Source organism: Pieris napi, chromosome 10 (assembly GCF_905475465.1).
Source record: "Pieris napi chromosome 10, ilPieNapi1.2, whole genome shotgun sequence".
NCBI classification, from domain to species: Eukaryota; Metazoa; Arthropoda; class Insecta; order Lepidoptera; family Pieridae; genus Pieris; species Pieris napi.
The window spans coordinates 2,622,653-2,637,393 of NC_062243.1; positions in this window are offsets into that span (position 1 = coordinate 2,622,653).

Genomic DNA, 14,741 nt, shown 5'->3' on the forward strand with positions numbered 1-14,741 from the left:
GCATAATTGACACGTTCACGATGACGTCTTTGTTGCGTGTTATTAACTACTTCTAGTTTGAATGGGATATTTTCTTTGTTGACTTTAACAAAAAGTTTATCTCTTTTATACAACCAATCGCTTTAACCAGTTACGTGATACAGACGCGTTATATACAACTTTCTTCTCATCTCTTCACTACTTACTTATAGGGCATTTTAGGTTTTTTCCCACAAAATTTTCACACGCGACATTTCCTCCACCATGCATAAACTCGCCAACTTTTATTAAACATACAACGACTTATATCTAGAGCTTATTTCACTTGGTAAAGTATAAATTTAAAACTGTAAACATTAAAGGCACTTTTTCACATAGTCTTGTGACTTCAAAAAACCCGAAGGACATACACATAGTATGTTTAATGCTCCAGCGTCCGTAAATCAAATTAAATGATTGATATTTTAAGTGATAGAACTAAAAAAATTTCAGAAAGAATATTGCAGTGTCTTATAACTTATAAGCATGTAGTCTCATAAAGTTTTACATCCATTCAGTATGTATTTTGTGAATTAGGCATAGACATAACATAGAGATAACATATATTACTAACAAACAAACAAAAACAGAAACACACAAAATATCATAATAAAAAAAAAAGAAAAAAGAATGAGAGATAACATGTTTTTTTTTTTCTTTTAAAGAATAAGGTGCGTTTCAAGTGTGTAAAACGTGTGTGCTGTGGTTGTAATTGGCCCTGGCTCAGCATTATGCTGAGGACCAGACTGTTTGTGGAACATTCTGCCAGAGACCACAGCAGCTAGTTTAAATTAACCATACCTTTTTTTATATCCAATGTGAATTTCCATCTCATAACAATGAAGGGTGCTAGGTATGTTGGTCTCGATCCAAGCCAGACTATGCTATTCAAAGAGCCGGTCCGGCAATTTCCTCTTACTTCCCCTCAGGCCGCATATTGCAGAGGCGTTTGGGGACGCTATCGCATGATTTTTAATTAAATTGGAACTTGATGACATGGCATCTGGATCCATCTTAACAGGCCGTGAAATCAAGACTGATACGGGACAACTTTTAATTGGTGCATTGTAAAATACACTTCGGGGAAAAAATAACAATAACAGAATACGACAGTCCAATGTGATGATGAAACATCGACTCTCCCACATCCTGCCAAACAAACGAAACTCGACTAAATGATCTCCAATCTGGAAGACATCGGAAGGCACGGCGGCACATATTTTAACGGAGGGCAGAAAAACAAGTATAGGAGAGGAATGAAACGGAAATTAAGAACAAGAAGATTTTTACACTACAAAGTTTTTAAGCCGACGCGAAGCACGACTAACCACGTAAATAAAAATAAGCGCAACGCTAAGATCTATAAAGACTCTACGTCGGCGTTAGATGCAATTGTGAGTAGACGATCTCTCGATCCCCAAGTAGAGGTCCACCAAAGCCTAGAAGAGTTCTGGAAAAGTGGATGTCATACAAGTATATTCTGGGTAAAGGCACACGTCTGTGGACACGTTAACTAAAGAAGCAGCGGAAAAATTAAAAACAGCACCTGAATCCGCCGCATACCCATATGTATAGGTCACCACTAGCTTATTTAGCCGTTTAATTAACAGCTTAGTCTATTTACTAAACAGCGCCGTTGAACTAGCGGCCTGAATGATTTTCAGTCATTTGACCAAACAGCTAGGCAAATGACTTGAATCGATGACGTTACATTACTTGCCTATCCTGTTCATTTCAATTTAGTTCCACTTTCTGCCAACCACTTCAAACGTCGGCAAACAAAACATTTGATGATGTTTACCAAAGATTAATGAAAAATAGTATAAAAGAGTGTATTGAGACTAAGAAAAAGCGTAAGAACACTAATTAGTTATATTTTAAATATGTATATTAAATAAAGAATTTCTTATGTCAGATATTTCAGCTTTTTTATTTGTATCAAATGATCATATGAATGGCCTAAGTATAAGTTAGTCAGTTTATTAAATGTAACAAATGCTACGGCTGAATATAATTCAGGCCGCTAGTTAAACGGCGCTGTTTAGTAAAGAGGCTAGGCTGTTTATTGAACGGCTAATTAAGCTAGTTGGTTGCAACATATATTAAAGACCAGATAAGACAAAATACGTAAGAAGTATGGAATGAGCGCTACCTGGGAGGTGAAACAGCTGAAACTACAAAACGTTCGTCACAGATGTTACAGAGCTGGATGTAAGCGACAAATATAACAGAAGGGAAGCGTTTCACATCCCAGAAGGCGCAAATTCTTACAGGACTCGGAGTCTTCGCACATTATCCAAGATGTACCGGCAATAATGACGAACAAACGGTGGAACATGTGCTCATTGCCCTATATTCAAAAGTCAAAATTATTTATTCATATAGGTAACACAATGTACACTTATGAACATACAAAAAAAAGTATATATATGAAATGCTTCTAATTTTAAATTTACTGCCAGTTCTCAAATCAAGGGCGAAGAACGGAAGAGAAGAACTGGCAATAAACTATCCGCCACCCTTTTTAATCGCCATGTTTTTTGTTTTACACAAACTTTGTAATAGACCACAAGCCCATGAACAAAAAATACCTGTGAAATGACCCAACCTGAATTACGCTTAGAAGGCTGTTACTATATCTGAAAATAGCTCTGAGCACTATGCCGTCAATTCTGAGCGGTACATGTGAGTACGTGAGTGAATGGACTTTCTCAGGTACAATGGGGGAATTTCGACTAATTATTAATGTACGGCTTTGTTATAAGTGTATAGATGATTAAAAATAAATGTCGAAAAACCTAGTGCCGTACAAAAGTGATGGTGCTGGAAGTCGGTGCAAATTTTTAATTTGACGACAGTTGCAGAAGCAATATAGGTCATTTATTACTGTACGGCATTTGTGTGATTCCTTTTGGACACATATACAGATACTTTACCAGTAAACGCCGTACATATTCTCAGCGGAGCGGTCGAAAGCCAAGGGTCGGAACCCTACCCCTACACCCATATACCCTAAGGTCATTGTAAAATGTACGGCAACATGTTCAAAATATTATTTAACACGGACAATAATGTTTTATAATTATGCCGTCCAAATATTATAGTTAATATTTGTGTAATTAAATATTTATCGAAATTTCAGGATTTACCAAGTTCTTACTGCTGTAAGATCAGAGAATAATGTACGGCAACTTGTTTTTTTACATAATGTTACTAAATATTACCGTTGTACATTATAGCCGTTCATTATAAATGGTAACAAATAAAAATATTATGATAAAAAATATATGAAATTTCCGAAATTTAGATGACTTTTCAAATGCTCCTAGAGTAATATGGGGAGTACTATTTTCAAAGATTATTGTTATTTTATATGTAACAAATATAAATAAACAAAAAAAACCAGATGCCGTACATTTTACTCCAGGTTATTCTTTACAGCTGATAAAAACTTCGACGACGTTTGAGGTGTCCCTTAAGGTCATTAATAACTGTACATATCTGAGTATACTACCATAAGGCTGTAAAGTATATTTACAGCCTTATCGTACCAGCAGAGAGAGGTAAAGGAAAAATATTTTTAACAAAAATAAAAATATAATACAGGGCGTCCCAAAGTTATGAGACATGAAGGGAAAGTACCTTAAATATCGCAGATAGGGTATTTTACTAAAAGAAGACTTTATGCTATTTTTAAAAGTTAGTAATTCTGCATTCAAAGATTTTTTAAAAACTACTTGCCTCGTCTGGAAATCGAACCGGCTTAAATTTAAAAAAAAACACCCCTACTTTTATGATGCCAAGCGAAAGAATGGCCAAAACCTAATAACTTTTCTAAAGTAACAGACTCGTAGGGGATTTTTTTAGGCCGAATACGATAGATAATGTTTTTAATTTGATTAGAAAGATATATTCACGCTCTTACTTTCTTTTAAAATACTATGTTACTTAAGAAGAGTTATTAGTTTTTGGCCATTCTTTCGATTGGCATCATAAAAGTAGGGGTGTTTTTTTTACATTTAAGTCGGTTCGATTCCCAGACGAGGCAAGTTATTTTTAAAAAATCTTTGAATGCAGAATTAATACCTTTTAAAAATAACATAAAGTCTTCTTTTAGTAAAATACCCTATCTACGATATTTAAGGTACTTTCCCTTCATTTCCCATAACTTTGGGACGCCCTGTATTGGTAGGCGGTGGTAGCGGACTATCGAAAGTGTACGGCATTTATCTTTTATTGAAGATTGTCTAAAGTATTAATAACCTGTGTTATTGCCGTACAGATAAAAGTCACCGGAAAATGACTCTTTTCTGAGGAAAGTAATTTACCCCATACACCTATGTGTTCCACAAAAAATGTACGGCATGCTGGAAAATGTTACCTATTTGTGAAGTACTCTCAAGATCATTTAATTTTATGTTGTTTCATATCATCATCACCTATATGCTAATCAGACATATGTTGCGACCCTTGGCTTTCGACCGCTCCGCTGGGAATATGTACGGCGTTTACGGGTAAAGTATCTGTATATGTGTCCAAAAGGAATCACACAAATGCCGTACAGTAATAAATGACCTATATTGCTTCTGCAACTGTCGTCGAATTAAAAATTTGCACCGACTTCCGGCACCATCACTTTTGTACGGCACTAGGTTTTTCGACATTTATTTTTAATCATCTATACACTTATAACAAAGCCGTACATTAATAATTAGTCGAAATTCCCCCATTGTACATGAGAAAGTCCATTCACTCACGTACTCACATGTACCGCTCAGAAATGACGGCATAGTGCTCAGAGCAATTTTCAGATATAGTAACAGCCTTCTAAGCGTAATTCAGGTTGGGTCATTTCACAGGTATTTTTTGTTCATGGGCTTGTGGTCTATAAGGAGCTGCACCCATTACACCATGTTCCACATGACATCATAAGTAATAAATAATTACGAAATAAATTAAAAATGAAGATTTGTCCTGTATCAGCAGTAGGCATGGTGAAATAGGAGCACGCACTTACATTCTCGTGGGCACGACCTGGAGCAATGAACACAGATAGACCGAAACGGCCTACATGACATGTTATAAAAGCACAGACCGTGCCTTAAACGGTTCTGCGACAAAATTATTACATATTATTATGTAAAAGAATAAAAGAACGAGTTTCGCAAGCAATTGCGCCCCGGCTCGCCCATGAATATTGTAAATTGTAATATTTCAGCCAGCCATTTCTCGCAAGACGCGCCACACAAATGATTTTATGATTTTATTTTATCTACAACTATCTTTTTAGTGAGCAGTGTTGGCCTAGTGGCTTCAGCCTGTGACTGTCATCCCTGAGGTCGTAGGTGCGATCTCCTGTGCACCAATGTACTTTCTTTCTATGTGCGCAATTAACTTAACTTGAACGGTGAAGGAAGACATCGTGAGAAAACCGGTTTGACTTAGACCCAAAAAGACGACGGCGTGTGTCAGGCATAGAAGAGAATCACCTAGTTGCCTGTTAGATTGACAAACGATCATGAAACAGATATAGAAATCTGAGGCCCAGACCTAAAAAGGTTGTAGCACCAAAGTTTTTTTTTATATCTTTTTAGTACAAAAACGAGTACAAACGAAGATATTAGATATGGAAAGAAGTTCCTGGACACTATCCTATCAGTGGAAACATCCTATAAGTAAAAGCTAAGCTAAGTAGCTAAGACCTCTGAACAAACTCTAACGTTAAATAACCCATTTCACCGTTTTCTCGATAAAAACTTATTTCAATTGCACTTTAGTAAAAGAAGTTAAAAATGCAGCTGCAATTTAATCAAGTTATGTTTAAAATTAACTTACATCCTTATTTTATTACCGTTAATATTTGATGATCACTTAAGAACATTTTCAGATGTCTGTAATAAAATTTGTATAAATTTTTATCGTGCTCTTGAGTGCACTCTGTTTTTTTTTTTTTTTTTTTTTAATATATCACTTCTCTACTCCCCTGCCATTGTGTCCAGGGACCTTTGCACATCACACGTCTCGCGAAAGACGCCCCGGCTACATCTGTAATATTTTTGTTAACAATATTCATGGGCGAGCCGGGACGCAATTCCTCGCGAGACCCGTTCTTGGGGTTTTGTTTGCCGCCTTTATATATTCCACAATTTTTTCGCAGAACCGTTCCAGGCACGATCTGTGCTTTATTAACATGTCCTGTAGGCCGTTACGGTCTACAGTCATCTGCATTTGTTGCTCCAGGTCGTGCCTGGACGATGCGAAAATAGGGCAAAGTATGAGCACATGTTCTACTGTTTGTTCTTCATCGCCGCAGTCACATGCTGGGCTTGTCCTAGTTTTAAACCTATGAAGGTAATGTGCAAAGGCTCCGTGCCCTGTAAGAATTTGCGCCATCTGGGGTGTGAAACGCTTCTCTTTTATTAATTTGTACGCAGTTCTAACATTTGCGATAAATAATTTTGTAGTTCCAGCTGTTTCACCCCCCAGGTAGCGTTAATTCCATACATCTAGAGTCTTTTGCCTTATCTGATGTTTTACATATGACAGGGGGTATGCGGCGTATTCAGGTTTTGACCTTAGTCTTTCCGCCGCTTCTTTTGCTAACGTGTCCGCCCTCTCGTTCCCTGGCGTACCAACGTGCGCCTTTACCCAGAAGAGGCTTATATGAGTTCCTCTTTTGCGGCACTCTTCCAGGCTCCGGCGGATCTCGGCTACCTGGGGATCGAGAGATCGTCCACTCACAATAGCATCTAATGCTGACCTAGAATCACTGTATATTTTAGCGTCACGCTTATTTTTATTTATGTGGCTAGTCGCGTTTCGTAGTGCCGTCAATTCAGCTTGAAAAACTGTGCAGTGGGGCGCCATCTTAATCTGATAAAATGTGGATGTGTTAAATATCACATAAAGTGCACTCTGGTTACTTTGATAGTAGTGTAGTGTAAAGTTGGCTCCTACAAGAAATTATACAGCAAAGTTGTTTAAGTTGTAAAACTATGAAGTTTTAATAACTACGAATAATACAATTTACCAAGAACAAACACATTAGGTTAATTTACTAGTTATTGTATATGTGTATTGTAACTTATGTAATAAGAATGTTTTTAAATTACCTTGAATAAACTTGCCGGCATTTTCGTCTGGGGTGACCATATAAAAAGTAATTTGATCGAAATTGCTTTTTGCTCGTGTCAGATTGCGAACGAATCTGTCTTTACGCACAACTAATGCGTCTAGACAAATCTGACATGGAATATTCAATCTCTTTTTCATAAATGTTAAATATTTTAAAGCAAAATTTTCCGTAAGTTTTTACTCGTAGTAAGCCAATAAATTATTATTGTTTAAAGCTCCGCAACATTCACTATGCTATTACTATGAGTGAGAGATGAGTGGAATCGACTCCCGGTGGGGGTCTTCCCTCAGAGATACGACCTCCAAATGTTTAAAAATCGAGTGTACTCCTCCCTCAAAGGCCGGCAACGCACCCACTAAAAATGGGTGTCTATGGACTGCGATGACTGCCCTTTTTAGTCGTCCCGCAAGCTCGTTTGTCCCGCTATTATATACAAAAAAAAATGATATCCTACGCGCTACCTATGCTCGTACCTATGAACATATTAACACTACTCTTATTTCTGTGGTATAAGTTTAACTACATTTCTCTAAGGAACTTCACCAGCCCGAATTGCTACTTGTGATATATATACTTCTACGAAATAGACATAACATATATTACTAACGAAACACATAAACAAAATAATAATAATAATAATCAAAAAATTAAAGAACCATTAATTTTTTTTTAAAGATAAGGTACATTTTAAGTGGAATCTGGATCTAAAGGGATGGTCATTCACACACTGGCCACAACAGTTAGTTGTGGTCTCTGGAACAAAGCACAAATACGGGGGCGGCTGTCAATTATTCACGTAAATAATATAAAACTATTTGCATTTATTATTTATATGTCATAATTTTTTTATCGTGACAAGATACCGAATAATTAAATAATGTTTCGGATATATTTATTGCATGAAATGCCTAGGATTTATATTTTATAATCATTACACTAAGTAGCTCCCGACAACCTTCTCCATCATGCTCCATCGAGCTCCATCATGGAGTTACTCTGAGAGTACCAGTGGTACCGGCTGTGCAAATATGTTCACAATATATGATCCTACTGTTGTGTCAAACATATGTTTAAAAAAATAAATATTACCCATGTAAGAAATCTGCCCCAGCTATCAAAAATTCCGATGTACGTACTGACGTCCCTGAACATAGCATCGAACAATCTGAAATTGTAGCTGAAACCATTTCGATGGCGTTAGAATTCTCACAAAAAATTCAGGCAATTCCAATGCAAAAATTCGAACTATTTTTGCGTCAGGGGATTATAAAAGGGTGTATACCTAGAATGTTTTCCGAGAATTTCCGTGATAGTCATCTTTAGGCGTCGACAAACAAGAGCGGAAAATAAGAATACATTTCCATGTTAATTTTTTTCCTTAACGTGATTGCTAAACCACATGTGCTTAACTAGCCCAACACTGTATATTTTTCATAACATACATCTTTTATTATCTAAGAAGATATGATATATCAACAAGTGTTGGATTCAAAATGATCACATATGATTACAGGAAAATGTAGTCCAAAATAAAAGAAAATGTAATCCAACTATAAATGGATTGCGATTGTTTATCATAGCAAAAAGCATAAGAGCGGAAAATTGTGGCGACGTCATTACAGGTAACAAAGAAAAATTAATGACGTTGGACGTTACTGGAAATCTAAAAGATGGAAAGGCACGCACCCTTTTAAAAATAGGAAATTAACTTTTACTGAAAGACTTAACGATAATATTTTAGATTGCATTAATACTACGACTTATTACAGTAAAAATATATATAAATATTTTTTTTCAGTACCTCACATATTATCATAATTAATAACTTATCTTTCCCCTTTCCAATATATATTTTACATGGTTTACCATATACTATGATTTCATGGATACAATATATTATAAATTATAATAAAAAGCGTATAGCTGAGAGCGGTACATTATAATTTACGACTAATAATATTTAATGTATTAAACGAAAATGTTCTTACCCGTATCATGCGTCATTCATGGGTGGTATTACTTCACATAAGGATGACGTAAAATATCAGGTTTTATAACCGATAATTCGAATATAATACATTTTTAAATAAGCTAAGGTTCGCAATGAAAATAGGTATATCAACTACGTTTTGTTAGTTTATCTAACATTACTTAGTAACTTATAGTCCTATCGAGTTCTCATAATTTCACTTCAATTATTTTAATTTTAATATAATCTCTTAAGTTATTAAATAGTTGTATGTTAATTTGATGTGGCAATCTCATTTCAGTTACTGAAAAGCCTTCGAATGGTCGAGTTATGTTTCAAATGTCTCTCTCCCTCAACTATGGCGAGGGGGCCGATGGCTGGCCATGCGTCATACTCGTGCACGGGTGCTACTTGTGGTGACTGGTCGTACTTGAATTCGTGTATGCGGTGATGTTAGTTATTTTGACTATGTGTTTGCGTGTTCTTCCCACGATAATATAAGTGCGTGCTTCTATTTCCCCATGCCTCCTGCTTGAGGACAAATCTTTGTTTTTAATTTATTTTAATATTATTTATTGCTTAAGATGTCATGTGGAACATTGTGTAATGGTTGCAGCTCCTTAAAAACGTTGTGTAAAACAAAAGACTTGGCGATTAGAAAGAGTGGCGGAGAGTTTATTGCCAGTTCTTCTTCCGTTCTACGCCCTTGATTTGAGAACTGGCAGTAAAAAAAAATCATATATCTTTTTTGACATTCATAAGTGTACATTGCGTTACCTATATGAATAAATGATTTTGACTTTTGACTTTTAATCTAATAAATTCGCGTGTATAGATAACTCATTAATACAAACTATTGTCATTATGTTATGAAATCTAATGCCATAATCCTCCGGGGAAATAGGAACAACAAACACTAACTGAGGTTGTTACTGCAATTATACTTAATCATTCATATTTCGATGCGAAACGTTGTGACAGTTTCATAATTCTAAATTTAAAAGAATTATACATACCGTGGAGGGTGCACGTCATGCGAGACAATTCTAAATGATACTGGTTTTAAACGTGGGTAGCACATAAGCGTGTTTAATTATTAATGTAAATTTTCCTGACGGTGTAATTGTTCACATCATAAATGCGCACGTGGTATTTGAAGATTATTTAATCGCGAAGTTATTTTAAAACTATGTTAAAATAACAAATAATAATAACATACTTTCTTTTATACAGAAATCGAATAATGTATTTTGTTTTTAAATAAATTCTTATTTAAAGAAAAAACTTTTTAACCGGATTAAAGTTATGTATTATTATAAATTCCCTCCCTCCATCTTCTAGTCGATACCAACTCCGGGGAAATAACTACAGATAATGCAACTTTTTCTACAGCTGTGATACTTCTTGACATCCAACATCTTTTGTCTTCAGTCACCGTGTCCAAGCACGCTGTAAAGCACGCGAAACGTCGGTTAAATTTAAATTATGTTAAATAATTGTAAATTTATAATAATACATAACTTTAATCCGGTTAAAAAGTTTTTTCTTTAAATGTGTAAAGGTTATGCCAATTAAAGACAAATACTATAAATTCTTATTTCAGAATGAATATAATGAAAATACCTTGGCCTATAATGCATTATTTATAAAACAATTACCATAATAACTGTCGTAGTTATTAAAATACCTGTTATGCTAATATTAATCTTTTCAGTTTCAATGGGATCCGATCTGATAAGAGGCAGAGATTATGAATTTTATTTTTATTTTTTCAATACAGACGTTCAGTGTTCATCTTATCAAACAGTTTCAAGTATTACGGAATCCTTTGTTAGCTATGAAGATTAAATATTTTTCATTAGTATTGGAATGAAAGGCAAGGCACGTTTCTTTGGAAATAATTCACTCAGTAAAAAAAATTAAGTTTTTACTAAAGGTTACACACAAGTTGGCCTAGTGGCTCCAGCGTGCGACTCTCATCCCTGAGGTCGAAGGTTCGATCCCCGGCTGTGCACCAATGGACTTTCTTTCAATGTGCACATTTTACACTTGCACGTACGTGAAGGAAAACATCGTGAGGATACCCACATGTCTTAGACCCAAAAACTCGACGGCGTGTGTCAGGCACAGGAGGCTGATTACCAACTTGCCTATAACATTTAAAAATGATCATGAAACAGATTCAGAAATCTGAGGCCCAAACCGTAAAAGATTGTAGAGCCACTGATTTATTTTTATTTTTTAAAATAAAAATAAATCAGTGTGTGTAACACGCTAGAGATCATAACATTATATAGGTAATCTCGGGCGCTCAAGGTGAACGCTTACAATTTCACATCTAATTATAAGACTGGGGGCGGTTGGATCAAATTAGGACATATTTCAGTAATATACAAGCCCTAGGATGGTCTAACGGACTAAGTTTGTAAAATTAATGAGTTACCTGATAGGGTTGAATGGGAAACTAGGCTAACTACTGTCCCTTTGTTGATTATCTACCTAAAAGGCGATTTATTTTGTTTAATTTATCAACGCATGAATCAAATTTGATGGAGACTTACTATAGACGGTCTATGCCCTATGCCTCATTAGGTGAAAGTAAGTCTAGACTTACCTTGTACTTTAAGATTGATCGTCGGCGCATGGAAGCACATAATATGTAAGTTCTAATTTGCGAGGTGAGGAAAAGTTCTACGCTTCAACGCTTAATATTAGATTAAGAGGCAATTTTGATCTCTCCAGTACCTAAGTAATTCTTAAAAGGCCGGCAACGCACTCGCAACCCCTCTGACATTGAGGGTGTCCATGGGCGGCGGTATCACTCAGGTCAAGGTAAGCCTCCTGCCAGGTTCTATAAAAAAACAATAAATATAGTTATGTCGCTCTATGGCGGCTTATAATCTTTTATATTTAAATTCTCTTAAGTATAGTCAACCTTTGAAATATTATTTCTTTTCAGTTCTGTACAAAAGGGTTTCACAGCTTAAAGCGTTATAAGCGATAGAAATAATAATCTCGATAACATTGTCGCTCTAAACAAAACAAACACAAACAACTAGCACTTTCAGATTGTATAACATTATCTATTTATTTCTTAAATTTGTCATCATCATCATTATCTAAATTGTACTTAACTGACTGGTTAAGAACAAAGAAACTAAGCAAATGGCTGGTTTTTTGTTGTTTATGTCTTAATGTCTTGTCTTGTCTTGTTTATGTTTAAATTGAAACTTATTCAACGGAATAGATAATCCTTCCTATACAACTCAGGGGAATATTAAAACGCATTTTAATTGAATTCGGATTTAATGGTCAATTATTATCATACAAACATCTCATAAAATTTGTTAACAAAGACATATTTTAGATTTTTTTAATTATAAATCGATTTTACACAACATATCTTAGATGACTAATATTTACAATATTTTAAAAGTAATTAATACTTTAATTTTTTTTCACATACATACAAATTTGAGTTTACACATAATATAACAACACTTGACAACACTTTTTTTTAATTAAAATATGTAAACAGCAGTGTTGATACTAAAAAGCGACCGCTTTTTTAAATTTACTTGATTAAATAAACAAAATTAACGATTTAATTTGTTTTTGAAACATCCCTAGATAAAAACTGTACCGCCAGACCCATATTGTCATTAAATGTGTAGGGTCACGAGACAGTCGAAGGTTAATTTGAAATATCTAATACATTCGTACTAATTGAATTTCACATAAAAACCATATTACTTATTTTTTCCTCCAATTTTCATTTTGTTCCCTATGGAGTAGAGGCTCTTAGGCCGTGGGGTTCAAGTTAATTGCTAATTAAAGAGGTAAGTTGGCGCCTGGTAGATAGTACCGGCGACCTCAGAGCTGTTGCTTTCCTCGCTGATCGAATAAGTATCGCAATATAGCAAACAAATGCTGCCAGCGTTAGAGGTACACTGCCATAGACAGGGGCCAAACTTTTTAAATTTGTTTTAAAAAAAAAATTATTATTACTTTGTAGGTTAAGATTGTAAATACTCTATATTTGATTGTCATGTTTAAATTAATTAACAACATATTTAATCATGTTTATAATGGTATCAAAATAATAAATATATTAATTACAAAGTTACCCTGAAAGGGTTATAGAACACTAATTTCCAGCAAATTTACGTATAACTTAAAATATAACTTGCACAATTTAATGGTAATTGTTCTAATCGAACCCCACTCGATACACTGAGATACTCGAATAAGCAGAGACAAGTTTCAGGAATAAAACTATGTTACAAATATTATCTTAATAAAAATACATATATATATATATATATAAATATTATACTATTATTTTAATAATGCTTGATTTTTACAACTATATTCACAAATACAAAATCGCTGTTGTGTTGCTGTATTCCAAAAATACTGGTTTATTTAATTCTTGTTACTTAGACGTTACTTAGAGATAAGCGGTTTTAAGAACTAAGAACTGAAGAATTCAAAATATTTATTAGATTATGTATCTATAAAACAACATAAGTATACTATTATAAATTTTAGCAATATACAAGTTTGGTTTTAGTACAACAAACCAAAACAATATCGAATATTCGGATATTTGATATGAGGAAACTATGAAAACGTTACCGCTGACAGGAGTACAGGGTATCTCAGCCCGATTTTAAACTTTAAATATTTATTAAAAGCAAATTATATTTGTAATATTATTTTAAAAAATCGATGGCGCTACAACCTCTTTAGGTCTTGTCCTTAGATTTCTGGATCTGTTTCATGGTCATTTAAAAATCTAATAGGCATGTAGGTGATCAGCCTCCAATGACACACGCCGTCGACTTTTTGGGTCTAAGACATGTCGGTTTCCTCACGATGTTTTCCTTCAACGTTCGAGCGAATGTTAAATGCGCACTGAAAGAAAGTCCATTGGTGCACAGCCCGGGATCGAACCTACGACCTCAGGTATGAGAGTCGCACGCTGAAGCCAACAATGCTCAACAATACTGAACAAAACAAACAAAATTTGTTATATTGTTGCAGTAAATTATAATGTATTAGTGCGGATTTTATGTACGGAATATTACACCGTCAAGATGTCTGCCACGGTGAATGGACTCTTCAAAGCGGATTAGCGAATTTGCAGACACGCAAGGCGTCAACTGATATGGCTCTCACTTCTGTCGTTATTTTAGTCTTCAACTGCACAAAATTCATAAGAGGGTTATCATACACTCTTGCTTTGAGATAACCCCATAAAGAAACTCAGCTGGGGTTAAGTCAGTAGATCTGGGTGGCCACAATATTTCTCCTCAGCGGCTTGTGATTTTTCCCGGAAACAACGCTTTTAGTGTGTCCATGGAGACACATGTGTGGGCTGTGGCCCCATCTTGCTGAAACCATACACCTGACTTGCCAATAACCTCTTCTTGCAGCTGCAGTACAAAAAAAATATGAATCATGTCAATATACCGCTAGCTCCTCACTGTAAACGGTGCACCTCGGTCATTCTCGAAGAAAAATGGCCCGAAGATTTTCTTCGCGGATATTGCACATCATACAGTAACTTTGGGGCTGTGTAATGCTTTCTGATGTTTTTGTTTTGAGTTGCTTGTT